Here is a 27,086-nt window from a genome sequence, read left to right on the forward strand (position 1 = left end):
AAGAGAGACAAAAACAAAAACTAGAACAAAATGATGATAGTGAAAAAGAAAAAAGGAAACGGAAGAAAAGAAAATAGGGAACCATATCTGTAGGAGAAGGACGAACTGTGTGTGTGTGTGTGTGTGTGTGTGTGTGTGTGTGTGTGTGTGTGTGTGTGTGTGTGTGTGTGTGTGTGTGTGTGTGTGTGTGTGTGTGTGTGTGTGTGTGTGTGTGTGTGTGTGTGGAGATTAGTCTTGTCTTATCGCTAACAAATCCTTCCTTCTTAGCTTTCTTTTCGTTTGTGTTTTATTACCTTCGCTCGCTTATCTGTGTTTGTTTTTTTATCGTTTTATTTATTTATTATTTACTGACGTCATTTTGCGTTATGTTTTTTTTATTATTTTATTTATTTATTGTATGCTGATGTTCCTTTTCTCTGGTCTGTTTTTTTTGGGGGGGAGGGTGGGGGTGTATGTTCGTTTGTATGTTGTCTGTTGTTGCCTGTGTTCGGAATGGATAGAAGAAAGAAAGACGAAAGGGTATATTTTGTTTTCCGCTCATCTGATTTTTTTTTTTTTTTTACAATTTCACGCCGTCTATTTCATTTCCACGTGACCTTCAGCGATTTGACCGACGACTAAATCTTGTTGTGTAGGTTCTTGGGCTGTCTGTCGTTGGCTGTCGTCGTTTGGGGTGGACAGAAAAAGTAGGCGAGATTGAATTTTATCTTCTACTCTATTTTTTTTTTTTTTTACTTTTTTCAACAACATCGTCTTTTTTTATTGTGGCCTGCAGCTGTTTTTATGTGACCTGCAGCTATTATTTTTATGTGGCCTGCAGCTGTTTTTATGTAACCTGCAACAGTTTTTTTTATGTGGCCTGCAACTGTTTTTATGTGACCTGCAGCTGTTTTTTTATGTGGCCTGCAACTGTTTTTTTATGTGGCCTCCAGCTGTTTGTTTTTTATGTGGCCTGCAACTGTTTTTTTTATGTGGCCTGCAGCTGCTTTTATGTGGCCTGCAACTGTTTATTTTTATGTGGCCTGCAACTGTTTGTTTTTATGTGGCCTGCAGCTGTTTTTTTTATGTGGCCTGAAGTTGCTTGTTTTTATGTGGCCTGCAGCTGTTTGTGTTTATGTGGCCTGCAGTTGTTTGTTTTTATGTGGCCTGCAGCTGTTTGTTTTTATGAGGCCTACAGCTGTTTTTTTATGTGGCCTACAGCTGTTTGTTTTTATGTGGCCTGCAGCTGTTTGTTTTTACGTGGCCTGCAGCTGTTTTTTTTATGTGCCCTGCAGCTGTTTGTTTTTTATGTGGCCTGCAACTGTTTGTTTTTACGTGGCCTGCAGCTGTTTGTTTTTATGTGGCCTGCAACTGTTTGTTTTTACGTGGCCTGCAGCTGTTTGTTTTTATGTGGCCTGCAACTGTTTGTTTTTACGTGGCCTGCAGCTGTTTGTTTTTATGTGGCCTGCAGCTGTTTGTTTTTTATGTGGCCTGCAACTGTTTGTTTTTACGTGGCCTGCAACTGTTTGTTTTTATGTGGCCTGCAACTGTTTGTTTTTTATGTGGCCTGCAGCTGTTTGTTTTTACGTGGCCTGCAGCTGTTTGTTTTTACGTGGCCTGCAGCTGTTTGTTTTTACGTGGCCTACAGCTGTTTGTTTTTATGTGGCCTGCAGCTGTTTGTTTTTTATGTGGCCTGCAGTTGTTTGTTTTTATGTGGCCTGCAACTGTTTGTTTTTATGTGGCCTGCAGCTGTTTGTTTTAGTTGTTTGTTTTTATGTGGCCTGCAACTGTTTGTTTTTATGTGGCCTGCAGCTGTTTGTTTTTATGTGGCCTGCAGCTGTTTGTTTTTATGTGGCCTGCAGTTGTTTGTTTTATGTGTCTTGCAGCTGTTTGTTTGTTTTATGGCCTGCAGTTGTTTGTTTTTATGTGGCCTGCAACTGTTTGTTTTTATGTGGGTTGCAGTTGTTTGTTTTTATGTGGCCTGCAGCTGTTTGTTTTATGTGGCCTGCAGTTGTTTGTTTTTATGTGGCCTGCAGCTGTTTGTTTTATGTGGGCTGCAGTTGTTTGTTTTTATGTGGCCTGCAGCTGTTTGTTTTATGTGGCCTGCAGCTGTTTGTTTTTATGTGGCCTGCAGCTGTTTGTTTTTATGTGGCCTGCAACTGTTTGTTTTTATGTGGCCTGCAGCTGTTTGTTTTTATGTGGCCTGCAGCTGTTTGTTTTATGTGGCCTGCAGTTGTTTGTTTTTCTGTGGCCTGCAGATGTTTGTTTTATGTGGCCTGCAGCTGTTTGTTTTATGTGGCCTGCAGTTGTTTGTTTTATGCAACTGTTTGTTTTTATGTGGGCTGCAGTTGTTTGTTTTAATGTGGCCTGCAGCTGTTTGTTTTATGTGGCCTGCAGCTGTTTGTTTTTATGTGGCTTGCAGCTGTTTGTTTTTTATGTGGCCTGCAGCTGTTTGTTTTATGTGGCCTGCAGTTGTTTGTTTTTATGTGGCCTGCAGCTGTTTGTTTTTATGTGGCCTGCAACTGTTTGTTTTTTATGTGGCCTGCAGCTGTTTGTTTTTTATGTGGCCTGCAACTGTTTGTTTTTATGTGGCCTGCAGCTGTTTGTTTTTTATGTGGCCTGCAGTTGTTTGTTTTTTATGTGGCCTGCAACTGTTTGTTTTTTATGTGGCCTGCAGCTGTTTGTTTTTATGTGGCTTGCAGCTGTTTGTTTTTTATGTGGCCTGCAACTGTTTGTTTTTTATGTGGCTTGCAGCTGTTTGTTTTTATGTGGCCTGCAGTTGCTTGTTTTTATGTGGCCTGGAGCTGTTTATTCATGTGACCTGCAGCTGTTTTTTTTTATGTTGCCTGCTGTTGTTGTTTTTTATGTGGCTTGCAGCTGTTTGTTTTTATGTGGCCTGCAGTTGCTTGTTTTTATGTGGCCTGGAGCTGTTTATTCATGTGACCTGCAGCTGTTTTTTTTTATGTTGCCTGCAGCTGTTTGTATTTATGTGGCCTGCAGCTGTTTATTCATGTGACCTGCAGCTGTTTTTTTTTATGTTGCCTGTAGGTGGTTTGTCTTTCCAGGCTTTCGTACCCCAAGGTCTGCTGCTTTTGACATAACCTGCTTAAGTGTGCCAAAAAAAAAGGGCATAAAAAGTGTAATGGGCAGTCCGCAGGGTGAGACAGGTCATGCAGTAGGATGGGATCGGGGGGACATTTACGACCGTCCGTACCTGAAGATTTCAAGTTCGTTTCCTTTCCGTCTCCCCCCCCCCCAACACAACACCCGTCAGTCCGTCACCAACCGACAACCCACAGTCACGTATTTCGCTAACTTCACGCCCTTTCTCTCTGTATTTCCTCCTTCTTTCGTTTCTTTGCCTAGTTTCTTTCCCTTCCCCTCATTATCCACCTCCTCTTTTTCCTGATCGTTCCCTCAAGCTCTTTTCTATAAGCATACTTCACTTTTTTTTTCTTCCCTTTCCATTTTTCTTATAATGTCATACCTTTTCTTCAGTTTCCAATTTCCTTTTCGTATCATTTCATTTCATTTCCACGCCTCCATTCGTTCCGCCTCTTCCCAACCCCTCCATCAGCGCTCAATCAAAGAATAGTACTCTAAAGTCGTGAGAATGTCTCCACTATAAATAAGAGAGACAAGACTAACACACAGACAGATAAAGAGAAAGCGAACACACACACACACACACACACACACACACACACACACACACACACACACAGACACGTACACTCGAGAGCAGACAGCTAGAAATAGACAGACATGCAACCTTCACCAACCCACAACTACCTCCTCCTCCTCCTCCTCCCCCTCCTGTTACACTCCACTGAGTATACTGTTTCCTGTTTTTCTCTCCCCGTGAACTCCTCTGAACTCGGCAACTCGCGACGTAACAATGGCAACAGCGAAACACCGAGGCAGACGGAGATAGTAACAGTAGTAGTAGTAGTAGTAATAGTAGTAGTAGTAGGAGAAGGAGGAAGAGGAGGAGGAGAATAAACAGCCGACTGGACCAGACGTAAGAGAAAAACTTGCGCAAGATAATTCAGAAAAGTTAATGCGGTGGAAGTTGGTTATGAGGACCTCGGGCCATATTCTTATAAACATTTCGGCGCCCAGGCACACCTATTTGACAAGGATTTCTTAAAGAGTTGAGGGCATTCTCCTTCTGCACCATCAATGTGAAAAAAAAAACACTCACGAGAGCCCGATTCATCTCCTATCCAACATTTGAAAATAGTTAGTGTGAGAGGCGGATATTTACGCGAATACCGACATTTGCTTGGCTGTGCTCGAGGGTTGGGGCTACGAGGCGAAAGGGAGAGAAAGCAAGGCCAGACGAGGGAGGGAGTTGGCAGAGTATCGGAGGAGAGAGATAAGTTGATTGGGATGGACGGCAGGGAATCAGAGCGGAAGAGAAGACCGTCTGGAATGTAGAGAGGGTTAGTGAAAGAGATTAGCGAGAGAGAGAGAGAGAGAGAGAGAGAGAGAGAGAGAGAGAGAGAGGGGAGAATGAATCAAAAAAAAATTCCAGACTGTTTATTTAAGACTATTTTTCTAGGTTACGAGGTGGAAAAGAAATAAAATGAGGGAAACTTTGAAAATGCAAGAGACGTAAAAGTGGAAATGCTAGTGAGAGAAAATTGTGTATAACTTCGCTCAATCTGAAGAAAAAAAAAACACTCTAAAACTACACCAAGAATTTTGATACTGAGGTGATATCGAGTTTTAGGGGAGTGAAGGGAATGCAGAAGACCAACTCAGTAAATATATCCTGGCTTCGGAGAGAGAGAGAGAGAGAGAGAGAGAGAGAGAGAGAGAGAGAGAGAGAGCGGACGGCAAGGAATGAGGAAGTAGGGTTCGTTGAAGCTTTAAAGTGTCGTATAGTGAACCGAAGCTCCAACTCTAAAGCCGTGTAGGGCAGGGCAGGGATCTCGGGGCTAGGAGTGGAGGGGCGGGGCGGGGGGCGTGGGGCGTGGGGGAGGGGGGATCCAAGCACTGTGAGGGGGGGAGCATTGTGGGGTGTGGGCGCTGGTGGGTGGAAGGGGGGAGGGGAGTCGGAGGAGAGGAATAACGGGGGCCCGGCGGGGAGCGGTGGGTGAGGGACGGGGAGGGAGGGGTAGCAAGCTGTAAAAGATGTTGAAGAGGAAGAAAAAGTGTTTGAGTTCGTAGTGGCGTTAGTAATTTTTTCATAGTTTTTCATCATAAAGAAATAATAATAATAATAATAATAATAATAATAATAATAATAATAATAATAATAATAATAATAATAATAATAATAATAATAACAATAACAATAACAATAACAATAATAATAATATCAGTATCTAAAATAAGATTAATAAGACAATAACCACACAGAGAGAAGTGAAACATAAAAACGTAGAGAACATATTGTGTGTGTGTGTGTGTGTGTGTGTGTGTGTGTGTGTGTGTGTGTGTGTGTGTGTGTGTGTGTGTGTGTGTGTGTGTGTGTGTGTAAATCATATTTGCATGTGTGGACGGAGAGTCAAGATAAAATATATTATCCCTAAATCATGCAAAACACACACACACACACACACACACACACACACATAATGCGATAACAAGATTATGTCAACAGAGAGAGAGAAGCCCTGAGAACGTGGATATACACTAACATGAAAAGAGATTGTTCGGTAACATTCTCTCTCTCTCTCTCTCTCTCTCTCTCTCTCTCTCTCTCTCTCTTGACATAGCCTTGTTATCCAATAATATATTTCTTTTGTGTTTGTCTGTGTGTGTGTGGGGGGGGAGTGTGTGTGTGTCTGTGAGGGGGGAGTGTGTGTGTGTGGGGGGGTGTGTGTGGGGGGGGGTGTGTGTGTGTGTGTGTGTGTGTGTGTGTGTGTGTGTGTGTGTGTGTGTGTGTGTGTGTGTGTGTGTGTGTTTGTGTGCGCGTTTTCTCTCTCTCTCTCTCTCTCTCTCTCTCTCTCTCTCTCTCTCTCTCTCTCTCTCTCTCAAAATCGTACCCAAATATGAAGAGGGCGCCCTGAGCCTGGTTATGAAGGTGTGTGTGTGTGTGTGTGTGTGTGTGTGTGTGTGTGTGTGTGTGTGTGTGTGAGAGAGAGAGAGAGAGAGAGAGAGCGTGTGTGTGTGTGTGTGTGTGTGTGTGTGTGTGTGTGTGTGTGTGTGTGCTAGGCTTACACGGTGGCATGATAAGCAGCAGCAGGGACGTGGTAGGCCTAACCTTATCTTCGTACCCTGAGTAGCATGGACAGGTGATGTGGGGCCTGGCTCTGCTAAGCCTATACACACACACACACACACACACACATAACAGCATAGTAGAATGACGTGTTTCAATCTCATTTTCGTTCAGTTTCCTTTTCATTTATTATCTTCGTTTTACTTTCAATCATTTGTCAGTGGATGTTGAATCTTAAAATTTATCCTTTACTAGTATACAGAGTCAGTTTGTTGAGGCATCCATTGTTTTCATTTCCATCATATGTTCATTGATGTGCATATGAACTTATCACAAACCAAACCATCATAAAAAAAAAGTTATTGTCAGAATTCTAATCAATAGTGTGTATGTAAAAACTCGGTAACAAGAACAACAACAAAAACAACAACTCAAATTCAATAAATTCACTCAGTAAATCAAACGTTATTCACGAGTCCTGTTTATGAATAGTGATGAGGCGTTACCAGTTTGCTCCAGCCTTCACTCAGAGCGCGTGTGTTGTTTGTGTGTGTGTGTGTACGTGTGTGTGTGTGTGTGTACGTGTGTGTGTGTGTGTCAACCGGGCAGGAAAGGCTTGTGTTTGAGAGGCGTGTGTGTGGGACTGTAGCGGAAGGCATTGGTCGTGGGAGGCCTGTGTAGTGTTGCGGGGAGATGAGGAGAGCTGCGCAGGAGTGTGTGAATGGACCGGGTTATGTAGAGCTAGATAGGGTGTATTGTACTGAACCGGGGTGTATAGGGGTGTGTTGTCTTGTGTAGGGCTGTGCAAGGGATGTGTAGAAGTGAGCAGGAATGTGTTGTGGTTGGCAGGCGTATGTGAAGCAGTGTGTAGGGCTGGACAGTTGTGTAGGTTTGGACATGTGTGTAAAGGGTTATGTAGAGATGTACAGGGGTGGGCAGAGGTATAGACAGCTGGGCAAGGGTGTGTAGGGTTGACGTGGGTATATGCGGACAGGGGTGTGTAGGAGAGTGGAGGGCAGGGAGGGGCACGGCACGTTTGAATTTGCAACATTTCAATAGGCCAAAGAAGTTATGTAGTTAGTGAAATGTGGTGCGTGGAAATCCGGTCATATGGTCATAGTCAACACGAATCTTGTGGCATTGCAAATAGGAGTGTGTGGTCAGTGCAAAAATGATTCCAGATGTTGATGTGAAAAACGATTGAAAGGCACCAAGGGAGGTTTGATGTATGGACAGGTGATGACAGAAAGTGACTTTTAGGGTTTAAGGAGTTGTGCATGTAGCCCGACTCGCCTATACAGCATCTTACAGACTCTTTATTTCTTTATGTATCCTTAGTTGTATAATCACACTCTGTACTGTCTGGGGGTTGGGATGGCATGCTCCTCCCTTCTCCGTTGGTGTTTACTTGCAACAATAAACTATCAATCAATCAATCAATCTTTGTGTATGTAAAAGATCTGACGGCTACAAAGAGCACAAGGTAAGAAGTGATCTCTAATAGATAGCTTTAATTTCCTGGTCTTGCTAAGTGATCTGACAAGGAAGAATACATAAAAAAATATAACAGAAAGGACATAATTATAAACCTATGCTTCACTTTGATGGAGGGACTGTGGACGAAAAGGATCCTTATAGTGCGTGTCTAATCAGGCATGTGTTCTCAGACGCCTTCAGCTCCCACAGCAAATAATTCCAAGGCCACAAAGAACATTAGTCGAGTTCTCATGAGTCATTATAGCTCATGGAAACACCCACAACAACCTCTACGACAGCTTTATGAAGCCTAATCAAATGTGAGTGTGTAGGCCCCGAAAGGTCTAAGAGAAAGGCCCTTGGAGGGTTGCCAGGGATGAATAGAGCCGTGATGACGAACGACACAAAAACCTGAACTTGACTTTGACGGCCGAGCAAAGGGCAGGAAGGCTGAGAAACGACGCAGAGCGAAACAACGCGTGGCTGGCCTAGCCCTGCCGTCACGCGGGGGTGCGGGACGGTAGGGGGAGGCGGCGCAGGCGAGGCAGGCAAGCAAAGTAGGAGGCCTGGCAGCTCCGTGGGGGAGTACACGTGTGTACCCTCAGCTGCAAGCACGCTAAGTGTACCCAGACAGGTTAGAAAGACTCACGCTGGACTCGGTGTGTGTGTGTGTGTGTGTGTGTTGGGTGGAGACAGAAGGCCACGTGTGTGTGTGTGTGCGTGCGTGTGTGTGTGTCGTTGGGTATATAGTAAAAAAAAGCCGCGTGTGTGTTTGAGTAAGGGGAAGGTTCTGTTTTTTTTCTTTTGTGTTCTTGTTTTTGTTGTTGTTGTTGGTGGTGGTGGTGTTGATGGGAATTACTGTTTCTGTTTAAGATTTCAGCTCTGTTTTACAATTTTGACATGGCTGGAAGGAGAAATCATTGTTTATTATATTGATCTTGGGGGCGATCTTCTTTTTCATTATTTTCTCGTCTGTAGAATTCAATTATTAAATTGGGTATCTAACACAAACCTTCGGGAGCTCAGCCAGTACATGAGCATGTGTTCTGAAGGTTCAGTTGTAAACATTGTCGTGAAATCTTTGAAAATATGGAAAATGTGTATCGTGAATGTCGCGTTTGTTAACCTCCCTATTTATCTCTGACAAAACTAACGAGCGTTTTTTTTGTCAGTACTAATTTCAAGAGGAAGATCAGGTAGGGTAATTAATGCGTACCTATGAATCCTGTAGACTCAACAAACTATCAGACACCTAAAGAAAACGTCCAAATTTAATGACTCACTCAGCTATACTTTTTCCTCCACCAGAAAATGACGTAAAACTTAAGAAAACACAAAAAAACTGACGGAAAACGCGATTATTCTGACACAAGATTAGATTACACACACGCTTCGGTGATCGTTTTTTGCCACTGCCGACACACACACAGACACACACACACACACAGACAGGCACAAAAAAGCGGCCTTGGCGGTGGGGAGGTGCAAAGTGGGTTATCAAGACGCCTTTATTTTGGCTTTGAGTGTCGTGAGAAGTTCCGTACCGCGCGGGGCCTGGCGTCTCACCTTGAGGGAACGATTGGGGGTCACGGGTAAGGTGTGGAGGGGAAGGGGAGGCGCGGGCTCGAGATAAGAGGGTTAGGGAAGGTGACAGGGTAGAAATGGGGTAGAAAGAGAGGGTGGATATGGGTGTGTAAGCGATGGAAAGGGAATGGGAAAGGGGAAGAGGGTATAGATGACGGGGTGTTTATAGATGATCCACTGGGTTTTTAAGAATTAGAAAATGGTAAGGGAGAAAAAACAGAGAGAATGGGAGACTGTAGTGATGTATAGAGGAAGAAAACAAAGAAAGGGAAGGGAGCGGGGTAGAACAGGAGGAAGCACTGCTGTATAAATAGAAGGAAAAGAAGAAAGAGAAGGAAACAGGAACAGGAAAAGGAAGGAAATGAGACAAAACAGAAGGAAGAATACATAATTGTGTAAGCAGAAGGAAAAAAAGAAAGAAGATCATGTGATAGAAGAGAAGGAGGGAGGAAATGTAAAGGGGAAGGGAACATGTTTGAACAGAAGGATGTATTATTGTGTAAAGGGTGGGAAAGGGAAGGGAAAGGGCTGAAAGGGAAGGGGAATGAGAGTGGCCTGAGAGAAGGAAGGTGGCGGGGTGGAAAGGGAGGGTGTGTGGAGCAATCTATGGTGGAGATAACGGAGATAAGGAGGTTATGTTCCGAAGGTACACAGAGAGAGAGAGAGAGAGAGAGGAAATGCCTTTTTTTTATCTCTAAGTGAGGTAAAAATAATATGTGGACAGTTTTATGAGTATTGTGATGAAATGAGAGACAAGGATGATGATAATGATGATGATGATGGTGATGATATTGATGATGGTGGTGATGATGATAATGATGGTGATGATGGTGGTGATGATGATAATGATGATGATGATGATGATGGTGATGATAGTGATGATGGTGGTGATGATGATAATGATGATGGTGATGATAGTGATGATGATGATGGTAATGATAACGAGGATGATGATGGTGATGATAGTGATGATGGTGGTGATGATAATGATGATGATGATGATGATAAGAAGGAGGAGAAGGATGTTATTATGATATCCTTACTTTTATTACAATTATTTTTTTATCATTAAAACTACTACTACTACTACTACTACTACTACTACTACTACTACTACTACTACTACTACTGTTACTACTACCACTACTACTACTACTACTACTGTTTCTTTTTTTTTTTTTTGTTGTTGTTGTTGTTGTTGTTCTTTACTGACATACTTTTTTTTTCTTCTTTCAGGTGCAAAATGAGGCTGTACCTGTGATTACGAGGGTACCTGTCAAGCCCCCCCTCTCTCTCTCTCTCTCTCTCTCTCTCTCTCTCGCTCTCGCTCTGTACCCTAACCTAATCACAATCTCATCTAACTTTTTATACATCCCTTTCGCTCTCTTTATCCCTCCCTCTCCCTCCCTCCCTTTCTCTCCCTCTCTAAAATATATCACTTTCCCTCCATTCCTCCCTGGCCCTTTATCTCCCTCACGCCCTCCTCTCCCTGAATATCTTGTACCTTCCTCCCTCCATTTCTTTTTTTGCTTATCTCCCTCTCTCTCCCTCCCTCCATTCCTTATACACTTATCCCTACATATCTTAACACTTTCCCTTCCTCCGTCCATCCATAACTCCTCCTCTTCCTCCTCCTCCTATCCTTGCATACCTGTCTGCCCATCCCTCTCTCCTTACCTGTGTTTCCTGTCAATCAGCGTTCCCACCTGTCCTCCTTCCTCGTCCTTCCTCCTCCTTAGCTCCTCTTCTTTACATCCTTTCATCCTTCTTTACATCCTTAAACTCTTCACCTTCTCCCTGCTTTCCTTCCTGCCACTCCTTCTTTACCTTTCTCCTTAACCACTTCTTTATATCTTCACTTCCTTCCACCTCTCTTCCTCCTTACCCCCCTACCCCTCCGTCCTCCCGTCCCGCCACTCCGTCACCGCCTCTGTCAGCGCCTCCGTCAGCGCCATGGAGGCCAACGCAGGGGTGGACATGGAGGACTATTGGAACGAGGTGCTGACTTACCGCCGTCGCTCCACGCACTCCACCTCCTGCCAGTCCGAGGAGGAGGGACGCAGCCATGACGGTACGCGGGGACTGGCTTAGGGGACTGCCTTGTGTTAGGGAGGAGGAGGTAGATCAAAGGGAGAGCACTATAAAAAGAAAAAAAAATCTACTTCACAAATCTAACATGTCGCTTCGTAAAAAAAAAAAAATCGCTATTCCCACAAAGCAAAAAAACAATCATTCATCTCGGTATTTCACCAAGAAAGATAAAAGATCGTTTGAAAAAAGTGATCAGTTTATACAACGGGAGTCTTGGTTCTCCCCTCATGTTCTTACCTATATATAAAAAAAATCGCTACTCCCACAAAGCAAAAAAAAAAAAAAAAAAAAAGTCATTCATCTCGGTATTTCAGCAAGAAAGATAAAAGATCGTTTGAAAAAAGTGATCAGTTTATACAACAGGAGTCTTGGTTCTCCCCTCATGTTTTTACCTATTTGTAGTTTGCAGGATTTTTTTTTTTTTACAGCAGAGGAGACTGTGCAAGGGCGTAAAAAAAACAATAATGAAAAAAAAGTCCGCTCCTATAATAGTGACCCGCATTTTTTCACTTTTTATTATATATTTCCTTAACTTTATCGATACACTTTAAACAAACATTTTGCACACACGAGTTCATTTGGCAAGTTATTCAGTTCATCAGTTGTTCAGTTAAGATATCTGAATTTTCTTGTATCCCCTCCCTTCGTCATCTCCCCCTCGCCCCTCCCTTACTCACATGCCCTCACTCACGCCTCCCCTTAACTTTCCCTCACTCATCTCTCCTTCCTCCCTTCATCATTACCCCCCTTCACCCCTCCCTCATCGCCCCCCTCAATCCCTCCCTCATCGCCCCCCTCAATCCCTCCCTCATCGCCCCCCTCAATCCCTCCCTCATCGCCCCCCTCAATCCCTCCCTCATCGCCTCCCTCAATCCCTCCCTCCCTCACTCATCCTACCTCACCCCGCAGAGGAGCTTGAGTCAGACGAACACTTCCTGGAGGGCCTCGGCATCCCCATCAAGGAGGACTCGGAGCTTTCGGAGGACAACGTCACCCTCAGCAAGTTCCTGGGCACGCTGAACCCCCGCCAGGTAAGACAGGTGGGCCGGGGGCTGAATACGGGGACTGGGTTTACCTGGTGACTAGGTATTGTGTCATCTATACCTGGGGTGTGTGTCGGGGAGGGGGGGGGGAGGAAAGTGTGTGTGTGTGTGTGTGTGTGTGTGTGTGTGTGTGTGTGTGTGTGTGTGTGTGTGTGTGTGTGTGTGTGTGTGAAGTAAAAAAATGAAGCATGACTCGTTGATTGATGTGAAACGTTCGTGTTTGAAGTGTTCTCATATTTTGTCTTTTTTGTGTTTTTTGTTTCTTGTTGCACTTATTCCTGTCTTCTTTTTTTGCTTTGTCTTCCTGTTCTTCTTCTTCTTCTTGTTCTTGTTTTTGTTTTATTTTTTTCTTGTTCTTGCTCTTGTTCTTGTTTTATTTTTCTTGTTCTTGCTTTTGTTCTTCTTCTTCCTCTACCTCCTCCTCCTGACCACCTCTAACCCCCCTCCCTCCCCCCCCACGCAGGAGGAGGCCTTGAAGCGTCGTGTCCGCACCGTCAACGCCACCATCAGGAGGAAGAAGCAGCGCCAGAAGCCGGACATCAGGAGCTTCTTCAACAATGCGGACGTACGTAAGGAGGGGGGGAGGAAGGGAGTCAGGGAGGGAAGGAGAGATGGGGAGGAGGAAGAAGAGAGGAAGGGGGGTTAGGAGGCAGGGTGGAAGGGAGGAAAGGAAGGGGTAAGGCTAGGAAGGAAGGTGAAGGGAAGAAGAAAGGGAGGGAGGGGGGAGGGAAGGAGGGGGGGATGGAAAAGAAGGAAGGGAGCAAGTGAGGGAGGAAGGAAGGAAGGGGGGAGGAAAGGAGGGGGAGATGCTAGGAAGGAAGGAGGGTGGGAGGAAAGAAGAAAGGGAGGAAGGGGAGAGGGGAGGAGGGGGGATGGAAAAGAAGGAAAGGAGCAAGTGAGGGAGAAAGGAAGGAAGGGGGGTTAAGTAGAGTGAGGGTCAGACGTGAATAAAAAGAAAGAAAGGGAGAAAAAAATAAAAGGATACTAACTTACAAAGGGTCGTGTTGTAAAACATTTCGCCCCCCAAGAACACATATTTGACAGGACTTTCGTAGGAGTTGTGGGCATTTCCAGGAGTAGTTTTATGACCCTGGTGGTAGTTTGACCCTTCCTCTGTACCGTGAACTTAAAGAAACACTCATTAGCCCAAGAACATATATTTGACAAGACTTTCGTAGGAGTTGTGGGCATTTCCAGGAGTAGTTTTATGACCCCAGTGGTAGTTTGACCCTTCCTCTGTGCCGTGAACCTAAAGAAACACTCATTAGCCCAAGAACACATATTTGACAGGACTTTCGTAGGAGTTGTGGGCATTTCCAGGAGTAGTTTTATGACCCTGGTGGTAGTTTGACCCTTCCTCTGTACCATGAACCTAAAGAAACACTCATTAGCCCAAGAACACATATTTGACAGGACTTTCGTAGGAGTTGTTGGCATTTCCAGGAGTAGTTTTATGACCCTGGTGGTAGTTTGACCCTTCCTCTGTACCGTGAACCTAAAGAAACACTCATTAGAACTCGATTGACCCCCTTCTTGATCTTTCGAAATAGCCAAAGTGTCTTATAATGCCGACCTTATAGGAAAGAGATACGGAGGAAAGAAAAAGGAAAGGAAAGGCGTGGCATCTAAAGGAGAGGACAGGAGAGAAGAGGAAACAAGGAGGAAAGCGGAAGGACATCATGCCCCTACCCACACTCAACATCCTTCATTCCTCCACCCATACCATGCCTCCACCCACGCATCACCTCCACTCACACCCACACCCTCCAATCCTCATCACCTCTTCCCATCAACAATTCATCACTCCATCCACATACAAACCCACACCCTTTACCTTGCCCCTATCCACACCAATACCCTTCATCCACTAATACCAGTACCCTTCCTCCCCTAAACCAATGCCCCTCTAATACCCTTTCAGTACCCTCCCTTCCCGCCCATACCAATACCTTCACCAATTCCCTCCTCCACTCACACCCTTCCTTCACACCAATACCTTCTTCCACCTACACCAATACCCTCCCTCCACTCACACCCTTCCTCCACTCTCACCTACCTTTCCAATACCCTTACTCCACACACCATCTCTCCACTCACACCGAAAACCCTCCCTCTTTCTCCACTTACACCCATACCCATCCTCCCTCACTAAGACCCCCTCCAGTACCCTCCCTCCGCCCCTTCCCTCAACCCCTCCCTTCACCCATTCCAATACCTTCCCCCACCCGCATCCTTCCTCCCCCCCTTACTCCACTCACCCCTTTCCTAACCCACACCAATACCTTCCTCTGCCAACACCCTCCCTCCACCTCTTCCTCCACTCACCGCCTCCCTCCGCCCACAGAACTCCTCCACGGGCACACGCAGCCGCAGCGCCACCCCGGACTCCCTGGACTCCGTGTCGCCCCCCAGGACCCCGCCTGACCCACCCCAAGTCGTGGGTGGACCCGTACCTGAGTCGTTCCAGGGCTCCTGGACTCCAGCAACCACTCGCTCGTCACTTCCCCTCCATCCCCGGCCCCACGCCCCTTCCTCCCCGACCCACCGCCGCCCCCGCCCTCAGCCCCCCACCACGCCCACCACCATCACCTCCATCACCATGTCCACGCCCCACGCCCACATGCTGTCGCCGGCAGAAGACACACGCCCCCTAGTGACACGCCCTCCAGGTTTGTTGTTGTTGTTGTTGTTAGTGTTGCTGTTGTTGTTTTTCTGTATCCTTTTTTTATCTTTCTTCTTTTTTTGTTTTTTTTCCATTACATTTTTCCTTCTCAGTGTTTTATATATACCTGTTTTTTGCTACTGCTCCTTCTTCTCCTTCCCTTTTTCCTCCTCCTCCTCCTCCTCCTCCTCCTTCTCCTCCTCCTTCTCCTCCTCCTCCTCTTCGTCCTCCGTCTCCCCATCCATTCGTCCTCTGCCTTTGTTCAAGTGCGGCGTAATATCTCAGTGTCATCGCCGATTCATATCACACACACACACACACACACACACACACACACACACACACACACATACACACACATGACCCCACCCCCCTACACATACACACATCATCCCCTTCCCCACATACAATCAACCCCTCACCCCTACACACACACAGGCACACACTCCTCCCCTCCCCCCCCCACACACACTCCTCCCCTCCCTTCACAACCCCTCCCCTTACACACACACAACCTCCCCCCCTCCCCCCCCCCCCCCCCGCACACACAGACGCACCCTTACCCTTCCCCACACACATTTGCAATCCCCATCACCACCACCACCTCACTAACACCCCCTTCACCCATCACGCAGGAATCAGTGGCTGGATGACCCTTCCCCCCACCTGTACCGCGCGCCCTCCCTCGACACCCTGCCCAAGGTCGCCCTGGGGCCATCCAAGCAAGGAGCTGCGTCGCCAGAGGTCCCACGCGCGGGACCTCGCCAGGGACGTCAAGAACTTCCACTCCTCGAAGCAGGGCGCCTATGAGTTCTTCAGGAAGTCCTCCGGTGACGACCACGGTGAGGGGAGAGAGAGAGAGAGAGAGAGAGAGAGAAAAGACAAAGAGAAAAAAAAAAGTTAAAAGGAAAGGAAGAAAGAGAAGAGGGAAGAACGAAAATTATAAAGTAAGAAAAATAGGAAAAAGGAGGCACAAGAAACTATAGTGTGTGTTTGATTTTTTTTTTTCGTTATGTAAACATTAACAAAACAAGAAATAGCTCTCACTCTGATAACATTTTAACTCCTTAAGGTCTGTCTGTTTGTTAGTCTGCCTTTGTGTGTTTGCCAGGCTGTCAATGTGTATATGTTTGTCTTTTTTTGTGTGTGTTTAAGTGTACTTGTGTGTGTGTCTGTCTGTGTGTACCTGTGTCTGTGCGTACTCTTCTGTTTGTCTTCCTGTCTGTATGTACCTGTGTCTGTGTGTACTCTTCTGTTTGTCTTCCTGTCTGTATGTACCTGTGTCTGTGTGTACTCTTCTGTTTGTCTTCTTGTCTGTATGTCTGTACCTGTGTCGTTTACTTGTGCCTATCTTTTTCTCTGTCTGTCCGTGTGTCTGTGTGTCCGTGCCCTCACCACCTGCCCGCCGTGCGTTACAGAGGTGCAGGTGCTCAACTACCGCTACATCGGCTCGGTCTACATCCCCCACGCCAGGTGCAAGGAGAAGGACAAGCGACCCCCGCTCGAACCCCGCCCACGCCAGGACGCGGAGGTGGCCAACGTGAGTAACAGGAGGAGGAGGAGGAGGAGGAGGAGGAGGAGGAGGAGGAGGAGGAGGTGTTAGTAACTTTGATTATTCCAGAGTGTAAGATTTAAAATAATGGTTAATAGCAGGAATAATAGTGTTTTTTGTCGTTATTGTTATTATAGTAGTAGTAGACAATCCACAGTTCTTTTCTAACAAAATAGTGTCGTTGTTGTAGCAGTAGTAGGCCTTCACTTACACCAACAATATGCATAAAAAAAAAAACGCAACACCTTTCCCCTACACAATACACATATCCTTAATCCCACTCTTCTTCTTCCCATTCAGGAGTCACGGCGAGGCTCAGGCGTGGAGCTGCGCAAGTCCCACTCCGTCTACCACCAACGGGAGGCGCTGCGGGAGGAGAGGGAGAACAGGCCGCTGCGCACCGACCGGGATAACAGACAGCGCTCCACCTCCACCACCGACCTTGGCTTCAGGGTGGGCAAGCAGGACCCCGACGAGGAGTATCCGGTGAGTGGCAGGAAGAGAGGACGATGAAGGTACGAGGAGGAGAGGAAGGGCAGAATGAGGAGGGGTAGAAGGGTGGGGGAGGAAAGGTTGGATGTGAAGAGAATGGAGAAAAGGAAGGACGAGAAGCAAAGGTGGAGAGAAAGAAGAGAAGAGTAAGCGAAAAGAAAATAAAGAAAGATGTATAACAGAAGAATGTAAAGAGATGGAGAAAGAACAGGAAGAGAAGAAAGGTTGTAGAATGTGAAGAGAGTGGAGAAAGGGCAGGACGAGAAGCAAAGGTGTAGGATGTTAAGAAGGTGGAGAGAAAGAAGAGAAGAGTAAACGAAAAGAAAATAAAGAAATATGTTTAACAGAAGAATGTAAAGAGAATGGAGAGAGAATAGGCGGAGAAGAAAAGCTGTAGAATGTGAAGAGAGTGGAGAAAGGGCAGGAAAAAGAGGGAAGGTGGAGGATGTGAAGAAAGTGTGGAAAGGGCAGGAAGAGAAGGAATGATGTAGGATGGAAAGATATGGAGAAGGAGCACTCACTCACTCACAAAGACATACAAGAAAAAAACGCTATTACCCAAACCTCCTTACTAAGCAACCTAACCTAACTTACTCTACCCACTCACTAACTCATATCTTTCACTCACAAAGACATACCAGCAAACACTATTCTCCCAACCTACCTGATAACCAACGTAACCGAACCTCCTCACTCACTTCCTTCCCAACCTACCTAATAACGAACGTAACCTAACCTCCTCACTCACTCCCTTAACGTAACCTACTCTACCCACTCACTAACTCATCCCTTTCACTCACAAAGACATACCAGCAAACACTATACTCCCAGCCTACACAATAACCAACCTAACCTCCTCACTCACTCCCTTCCCAACCTACCTAATAACCAACGTAACCTCCTCACTCACTCCCTTCCCTCCCTCGTCCCTTCTGCAGGAGCTAATACTCGAGCCGGGGCGCTGCGGGCAGACACGGGTGGACTGGCTGGACGAGCCGGACCTGCAGCGGCTGACGTCCCTGGCGCTGCTGGAGCTGGACATCCTCTTCACGGAGCACCAAATCCACCACCGCTGGAGGAAGGTCAAGAAGCGGAAACACTCCAAGGAAGGTACGTGAAGGACTGGAGGGGGAGGACGGCAAAGGGGTGACAGGGTAGGAGAGGGAGATGAAAGGGTGGAGGTGAGAGGGTAAGAGGAAGGGAGTTGACAGGGTAGAGGTGAGAATGTAAGAGGGAGTTGAAAGGGTGGAGGTGAGAATGTAAGAGGGGGTTGAAAGGGTGGAGGTGAGAGAGTAATAGCAAGGGAGGTGAAAAAGAGTGGAGTTGAAAATGAAAGAGGGAGTTGAGAGAGTAAGAAAGAGGTAGAAGAGTAGGGGAGGAAAGGATGGCTGGTGAGAGGGAATGAGGAAGGAAAGGAGAGGCTGTGAGCGTAAGAGAGTATATAAGAGCAAGGAAAAAGGGATAAAAGGATAAGGGAGATGGAGTAAGGGAGGATTGGAGTTGTAGGAGAGGAAACAAGTGTAGGAAAATGGGTGGAGGAGAGAGTGAAGTAGAGAGAGGAAGGGAGGGAAGGGAGTTGAAGGGAAAGGGTGTGATAGACATGCAGTGTTGACTCTATTTTTTCTTGTTTTTCTTGAGATAGGGAACAAGAAAAGATATATTATAAAAGTGGAGAAAAATAATATTCGCAAGAAGAATACTGTACTAACTCTATTTTTCATGTTCCTTCCTTCCTCCTCCTCCTCCTCCTCCTCCTCCTACTCCTCCTCCTCCTCCTCCTACTCCTCCTCCTCCTCCTCCTCCTTCTCCTCCTCCTCCGCGTGCAGAGAGCGGCGTGTTCGGGGCGGCCCTGGAGAGTCTGGTGCAGCGGGACTCCACCTTCCTGCCTGAGTCACCCCTCGAGGCCCAAGTCCCGCTCGTTTTCTATAAGGTGAGACGACGCGACCCTTTCTCTATTAAAAGTGGATGACAACGCTAAATATACTTCACATCATTTTTTTTTTTTTTTTTTTTTTTTTTTCGTTCCTATTTTCAACATGAACAGCAGAAGAATAGATAAGTGTGAGGAATAAAGTCTATGTGTTGATTGCCTCGTCTACACATCTGGCCATTCTTTTGTTAATATGAGAGGGAAAGTTAATGTAATGTAGGTATCTATGAAAAATATGCGGAATATACAGTACCCTCTTCGTGTTAATATTTAAAAAAATAAAAATGTATTATAAGAATGAGCAAGGAACAGAATATTATCAAAAACTCAAGTGAACACACACGCACACACACACACACACCTAATACATACACAACCATATATCGCTGAAAAGGAAGCAGAGTATTGTCAAAGCAACCAAATTCACGACTTGATTGATTGATTGATAGTCTATTGTTGCAAGTATAAACAACAAAGGAGAAGGGAGGAGCATGCCATCCCAACCCCCAGGCAGTACAGAGTGTGATTATACAACTAAGGATACATGTGGAAGTAGCACCAGGAAACTAAAAAGATACAATGGTAGGGGTTTGTCATTGAAAAAAAGAAGCAGAATAGTAAAAAATAAAAATAAGTAAAAAAAAAAACTGAACACACACAAATACACACACGACTTGCTACTAATTACTCGCCCCTTGTCTACACAGTTGGCGTGGCAGCTGGAGCGTCAGGGCCTGCTGCAGGAGGGCATCATGAGGGTGCCGGGACACAGGTGAGGCGGGGCTGGGTCAGGGATGCCGCGTTATCGTACTCAGAACCTCGTATTTTTTTTTTTTTTTTACAACAAAGGAGACAACTCAAGGGCACAAAAAAGTAAACAATAATTATTAAAAAAAAGCCCGCTACTCGCTGCTCAACTGGTTTCTGAGCCATAGCTATTGTCAAAAAACACCAATAATTAACCATTTTAACGATAACTAAATATGAAGGCAGTTATTGGGGTCGAGGAGGCAGTTTAGGTCGGAAATCAGCAAACAGGAAGCTGAGTACGACAATCTGGCAACGTTGGGCTGTGTTGGTAGAGTGTTGGTTTCGTTATCTTGTGTTCCTCATGTGTTGCCTTTTACTTACCTTGTTTCTGTCTTGCTTTTTGTGTTGATCTCGTGTTGGTTTTGTGGTGTTCTCGTGTGTTCTGATTTTGTGTTCCTTGTGTGTTGCCTTTATCTTTCTCCTATGTTGATCTTAATGTCCTTTCATTATCTTCGTCTCTCATTGCTTTACCTTACCTTTCCTTGTCTCATGCATACACGAAAAAAAAATTCCTGTTTTCTCTTCATTACCTTGTTATGCAAATCATAAATAAATCATCACTTGAATCGTTCCCACATGCTCGTTAATCCTTCAATATCTTCTTACATCTTTCATTCATTCCTTTATTCACTCAGTCAATCCTTCCACTTTCTATTCTTACCTTCTATCCCACTTTTCTGAACTTAACCTCACTTAACCCTATCCGATCTGATGTTTTCAAATTTTCACTCTCGTAACACCTAGCATCGTACTCATTTATCTGAACAACGATAACGTTCATGAACACTAAGTACTGGTACCGAATCAATAGTGTAAAACAATAATGAATAATGAGTGAAAAGAAGCTTGTGGAAAGTAAAAAAAAAAAGGGGGAGGGCTATAAAAAGTGAGGGGAGGCCAGATATGTACCCCCTCGGATCGAATAGGGTTAACACTCATCCCTTTCCTTGGTCTCCTCTCAGGTCACAGACGGAGCAGCTGCGGCGCACGCTGGACACACACTTTTACAGCTGCCCCGCCACCGCTGACGCCGCCCTCCGGAACGCCACACCCAACGACATCGCGGCGCTCATCAAGACCTTCCTGAGGGAGCTGCCAGAGCCCCTCCTCACCCACGCCTACACGCCCGCCTTCTACAAGTGCCACCGTATGTTTGTTTTTGTTTGCGTTTGTGTTGTGCTGCATTGCTTTTTTATATTGTATCTATTATTATTACTATTAATATTATTACCCCTCAACGTCAATATCATTATTTTTATTGCTCTCATTATAGCTAACGCTACTACTACTACTACTACTACTACTACTATTACTACTACTACTACTACTACTAATACTACTAATACTACTACTATTATTACTATTACTATTAAAACCATCAACACCAATGCAGCCGCTACTACTCTCACCAGTACCATCACCACCACCAGTACCATCACCACCACCATTACCATCACCACTATTACTACTACTACTACTTCTACTACAACCACTATATTACTTCCACCCTCACCACCACAACATCTACTACAACCCAATCCATTAATACTACCATCACCACCCCACACCCTCACCACACCTTCACCCCAACCCTCACCACGCCCCTTTACCACCACCCTCTCCACGCCCTTCACCACGCCCCCTCATCACACCCCTTCACCATACCTCAACCCTCAACCCCACATCCTCACCTCTCCTCTTCACCAGGCATCCCTGACATCGGTGAGCGCGTGCTGGCCCTCACCATGCTCGTGCTGCTGCTGCCCACGCCCCACCGCGACACGCTGCACGCCCTCCTGGAGCTGTGCGCGCGCGTGGTCACCTTCCAGTCCTCCAATAAGATGTCCCTGTACAACGTGGCCATGATCGTGGCGCCCAACATCTTCTTCCCGCCCAGCCCGCGGCCCAAGCTGAACCTGCGCTCCGAGGACAAGGAACAGCAGCTCAACCACGAGGCGAGTCACTACAGAGATTATTTTGTTTATTTTCCTCTTTTTTTTCGCGTCAGAGGAAGCAGTCACGGGCAAAATAAAGGCAATGAAAAACAATACAGTGAAGGTAGTTAGTTGATGGTAGTTATTTCTTTTGCAGGTATCTCAGATTGATGTTTTTTCTTCTTCTTCTGTAAATAGTTTTAGAATTATGAAATGTTGGCTAGTTATCGTGAACGTTATTTATGTTAGTGATGCGATTACCTGAGTTAGTTGTTAGCGATGTATTTCGCGTATGCGTGCGTCTCCTGCATGGTTGAAAAGAAAACAAGACGTCACACACACACACACACACACACACACACACACACACACACACACACACACACACACCATGGCCGCCAGTTCACGTGCCTCCCCCCCCAACCCACAGATGACGTACGCGAGCGTCACCACGCAGCTCACGCAGATGCTCATCAAGTACCGGGAGGTGCTGTGGACGGTGCCGCAGCGCCTGGTGACACAGGTGCGGCGCCAGTACCAGGCGGAGGCCCTCAAGTTGGTCAACACCACGCCCGTGAGTACCGACGGAGTGAAATAAAGAAAGTATGTTGACAGAGATGCCTGACGCGGGGATGTGATGCAATGTCAGGTTTTCATTTTCATTCTTAGGGCTCGTAAACAATCCACCAATAATTATAAGTCATGTTCAGCACGCTCTACTTAACCCTAATAGTTTTACCCAGCACTGTTTCTCACCCCATTAGTCTTACTCACATGGGGCTTCGTGGTGCAGTGGTTAGCACACTCTGCTCACAACCGAGAGAGCCCGGGTTCGATTCCCGGGCGGAGTGGAAAAAATTGGGCGGCTTTTCCGATACCCTACGCCCCTGTCCACCCAGCAGAGAATGGGTACCAGGTATTAATCGGGGGTTGTGTCCCGTCTCCTGGGATCTGTTCCCTTCTCCTATAACTCCTTCCCCCTCTTGTCTCTCTCCGGCATATGACCACAGATGTTGCGCCGACTAAACGAAACTTTCCAACTTTCTAGTCTTACTCAGCACTTTATACCTCGCCCCATTATACCTTGTGCCCTCACACCTTACCACCCCCTCACTACCTTATCATCTTACCACCATCTTGTCACGTCACCACCACCACCTTACTAACACCTTAACATCACCTTACCCACCTTACTAACACCTTAACCTCACCTTACCACCTAACGACCATCTTACCACTCCTTTAGCAGCACCTTACCAAAACCTTACCACTACCTTACCATCTAACAACACCTTACCACTTCACCACCCCCTCACCACTTCACCTCCTCTCCTCCAACACAGAAGCGTCGGCTCCTGTCCCAAGAGCAAGGAGACGATTCAGCCGATCGAGAACGAGGTGGACTAACAGGAGGGCATCTTGCGGGTGTCGGCGCCGCAGTTCAACAAGATCAACTACCCCGTCAAGCTCAACCCCCGCATGACCGCCGGCGACCTGCTCACCAAGTACGTGTGGGTGGCGCGAGGGTGTGGATGTTGCGTGTCTGTCTGTTTTCTCTATCTGTTTTCTCTATGTCTGTGTTTTGTCTGTCTCTGTCTGTTGGTGCTTCTGACTGTCTGCATCTTTGTCTTTGTAGCTCTGTCTTTGTCTTAATCTTTTTTTTTTTTCATTTTTTGTGTCTTTGTATGTCTGTGTTTCTGTCTGTCCGTCTTTCTCTTTAGCTCTTCTTTCTGTGTCTGTGTGTCTGTGTTTGTCTTTCTGTCTATCAATTATTACTTTTCCTCCTCCTCCCCCTCCAACTACTACTACTACTCCTACTACTACTACTACTACTACTACTACTACTACTACTGCTACTACTACTACTACTACTACTAGAACATGATGATAAAAAACAGAGCCAATCCCATGACTGATAATGAAATGACCTGTGTTAACTGAGAGAAAAGGAAAAAAAAAACTACCACCGCCGCCACCACCACCAAACCCCCCCCCTTCCCAGATTCATCGAGGAGCTCACACTACTGCCGGAGAACCCCAGGCGAGTGGAGGGGAGGAGGGAACAGCAGTACAAGCGGCCAAGCAGCGGCGGGGGCGGCTCTCCCCCGTCCAGCACCGCCCCACTCACTGCCCCCTCCCAGCCCCGCCACACCTCCCTGCCGGCCTCCTCCGCCCCCACCATCACCCCCCCGCTCCCCACCTCCCAGTACCTCGCCTGCCTCCTGAGTGGGTCCCTCAAGAATGCCCTTCAGCAGCACGCCCTTCACGAGCAAGGAGGGAATATTGGTAAGGCTTTATTTTTTGTTTCTTTATTATCTTTGAGTGTGATTTTTTTATATATATTTGCAATGTGACAATCCATACTTCATTTTTTCACATTATCTTTCATTATGTTTTTCCTCACATTGATCATGCTATTGCTTTAATACTGTAATAATAATAAGGCTTTGGTGGTAAGAGAGTCGGGTAGGACACATATCATTGGATTGCTTCAGATTCAACAAGGACATAGGCAAGAATCGATTTACCAACAGGGTGGTGGATGAGTGGCATTGGTTTGGCAGTCATATTGTGTGCCAGTATGATACATGAAAAAAAAAGAAATTCATGGATAGTGAGGTTGGGTGGGGTTAGGTTCACAGGAGCAGCTTTGCCTCTTGCAGTCTCATTATGTTTTTGTTCATTAAATTGTATCTTTTGTTAGGTATTTTCTCTCTCTCTTCCATATCATTAGTTTCCTTTCCTTCCCTTCTCCTGTCTCCTCTCCTTCCTCTCTGCCTTCAGTTCTCCCCCATTCACCCTGCACACCCGCCTCCTAACCATCTGTTCCTCCACAGGTAACCGGCGGCTGGACCCCAACGCCAAGCTGCTCGCGGTGTACCAGGATAACCCCAACGCGGAGTTCGCAGTCAAGTGCCACCACCTCGGGGGACTCGCGGGGAGGAGGAATTCATAGAGACAACCCGCTATGTCCTCCTCCTCCTCCTCCTCCTTCTTTTGTTTTTTATCTTACTGTAGTTTTCCTTTTATTCTGTTTCTGAGACGACTTTGTGTGTTTTGCCCATTCTCCCAGATATAGAGACAATTCACTATGTCCTCCTCCTCCTCTTCCTTCTTTTGTTCTTGATCTTATTCTGGTTTTCCTTTTATTCTGTTTCTGAGACGACTTTGTGTGTTTTGCTCATTCTCCCAGATATAGAGACAATTCACTATGTCCTCCTCCTCCTCCTCCTCCTCCTCCTCCTCCCGGTGGTGTTGAGGCTACCACTTCAAGGTCACAGCCAGGTGTTCAGGTTTTGCTTCAGGTGCTCAGCAGTTTGTGTGGATGCTGGTTTTTTTTTCATAGTTTTTGTAAAGGGCCAGAGAATGTCAGTGACTGTTTTTTTTTGTGTGTGTGTGTGTGTTGGCAGGATGAGTCGTGGGCATAAACTTTAATTAATGTCGAATGAAGCTCTGAACAGAATCGTAAAGAACAAAGTGAAATGAAAAAGGAGACAAGGAATAAAATGTCACTCCAGTACAAACCGATGGAGTTTCTCAACACCCTGACTCGTTCCCAGACACTCTTCAAGCATTCCTCTCATACTGAAAGGTCCTAAGTTCACTCATTCCCCTCATACTGAAAGGTCCTAAGTTCATTCATTCCCCTCATACTGAAAGGTCCTAAGTTCATTCATTCCCCTCATACTGAAAGGTCCTTAGTTCATTCATTCCCCTCATACTGAAAGGTCCTAAGTTCATTCATTCCCCTCATACTGAAAGGTCCTAAGTTCATTCATTCCCCTCATACTGAGAGGTCCTAAGTTCATTCATTCCCCTCATACTGAAAGGTCCTAAGTTCATTCATTCCCCTCATACTGAAAGGTCCTAAGTTCATTCATTCCCCTCATACTGAAAGGTTCTAAGCTCATTCATTCCCCTCATACTGAAAGGTCCTAAACTCATTCATTCCCCTCATACTGAAAGGTCCTAAACTCATTCATTCCCCTCATACTCGAAAGATCTTAGGGCTGTTCATTCCCTTCATACTTATAAGCTCACTCATTCCCCTCATACTTGCTAGGTCTTAAACTCCCTCATTCCCTTCATACTTCATTCAGCCCCCTCATACTGAAAGACTCACTCATTCCCCTCATACTGAAAGGCTCACTCATTCCCCTCATACTGAAAGGCTCACTCATTCCCCTCATACTGAAAGGCTCACTCATTCCCCTCATACTCGAAAGGGCTTTGGCTCACTCATTCCACTCAGACCAGACAGAAACAGAGAAAAATCCGTTCTGGTGTGTGTGTGTGTGTGTGTGTGTGTGTGTACAGAGCTGCCTTGTACTGGTATTCATACGAAGGGTCACATATCTTCCCACCCACCTCTTCATGGAGAAATAAATACATAAGTAAATATATACGTGTATGTAACTGTAATATAACGATGGTAGTACTACGTGTATATTTGTGTGTCTGTGTAGTACATGTGTGAAAGTTGTGTGTATGTGTGTGTGTGCGTGAGCCTTTACTATGGTGGCCGTTATTCTTCCTCCTTGTCCTGTGTTTTATGCTCCATACGAAAGAGTGAAGAAGTTTGTTGATGTCTTTATGTGTGTCATGCTGGTGAGAGTAATGTTAAACACCTTTGTAAATTGTAAATAATGAACTTACTCTGGTGTATGTGTGTGTGTGTGTGTGTATGTGTGTGTGTGTGTGTGTGTGTGTGTGTGTGTGCGCTCTGTCTTGTTTTTCTGTGCATTACCTGTATATCCAGACCTTTGTGTGTGAACCGTCATTCAGGTATATTACTATTAGCTGCCGCTATTATTATTATTATTGTTATTATTATCATTATTATTATTATTATTATTATTATTATTATTATTATTATTATTATTCATTCATATGTAAAATGATTTTTTTTCCAGTGTGCGTGTTTTGTTTCCTGTATATAAGACAAAAACTACCTATGAAAATAAATATGAGTAACCAACTGTTATAAATCACTGTCCTGTCTTTTATGTGTGTGCGTGTGTGTGTGTGTGTGTGTGTGTGGGTGGGTGTGTGCTTCAAAATTCGCGCCAATGAATGCTGAACACCTGGGAAATGTGATGTCACCAGTTTACTTTCTGATGTTGTTGGGTGAGGACATGCCAGGCGCCACCACCCGCCAGGACCCGTAGAGACCGCGGCGGGGCACTGCAGGCTGTGTCAGGCTGGCCGGTAAGTCTCTGCTACAGTCCACAGGGTAGTACTAACGTGGTGCAGCGGTGCCGTGGGCAGTAAAGAGCGGCGAGCGGCGCGGCGTGGGTGCGAAGTTTTCTCCGTCGTCCCCGAGGCAGCCTGCGCAGTTGTGTTGGCCCTGCGTGTGGCGCC

The 27,086-nt window shown here is 45.9% G+C and overlaps 1 pseudogene; it reads left to right on the top strand.

Moving 5' to 3' along the window:
* The first annotated feature begins 10,494 nt into the window (after positions 1-10,494).
* LOC126989257 (SH3 domain-binding protein 1-like) lies at positions 10,495-26,703 on the top strand (annotated as a pseudogene).
* Positions 26,704-27,086: the final 383 nt, after the last annotated feature.

Source organism: Eriocheir sinensis, unplaced genomic scaffold (assembly GCF_024679095.1).
Source record: "Eriocheir sinensis breed Jianghai 21 unplaced genomic scaffold, ASM2467909v1 Scaffold1112, whole genome shotgun sequence".
In the NCBI taxonomy this organism is placed as follows: Eukaryota; Metazoa; Arthropoda; class Malacostraca; order Decapoda; family Varunidae; genus Eriocheir; species Eriocheir sinensis.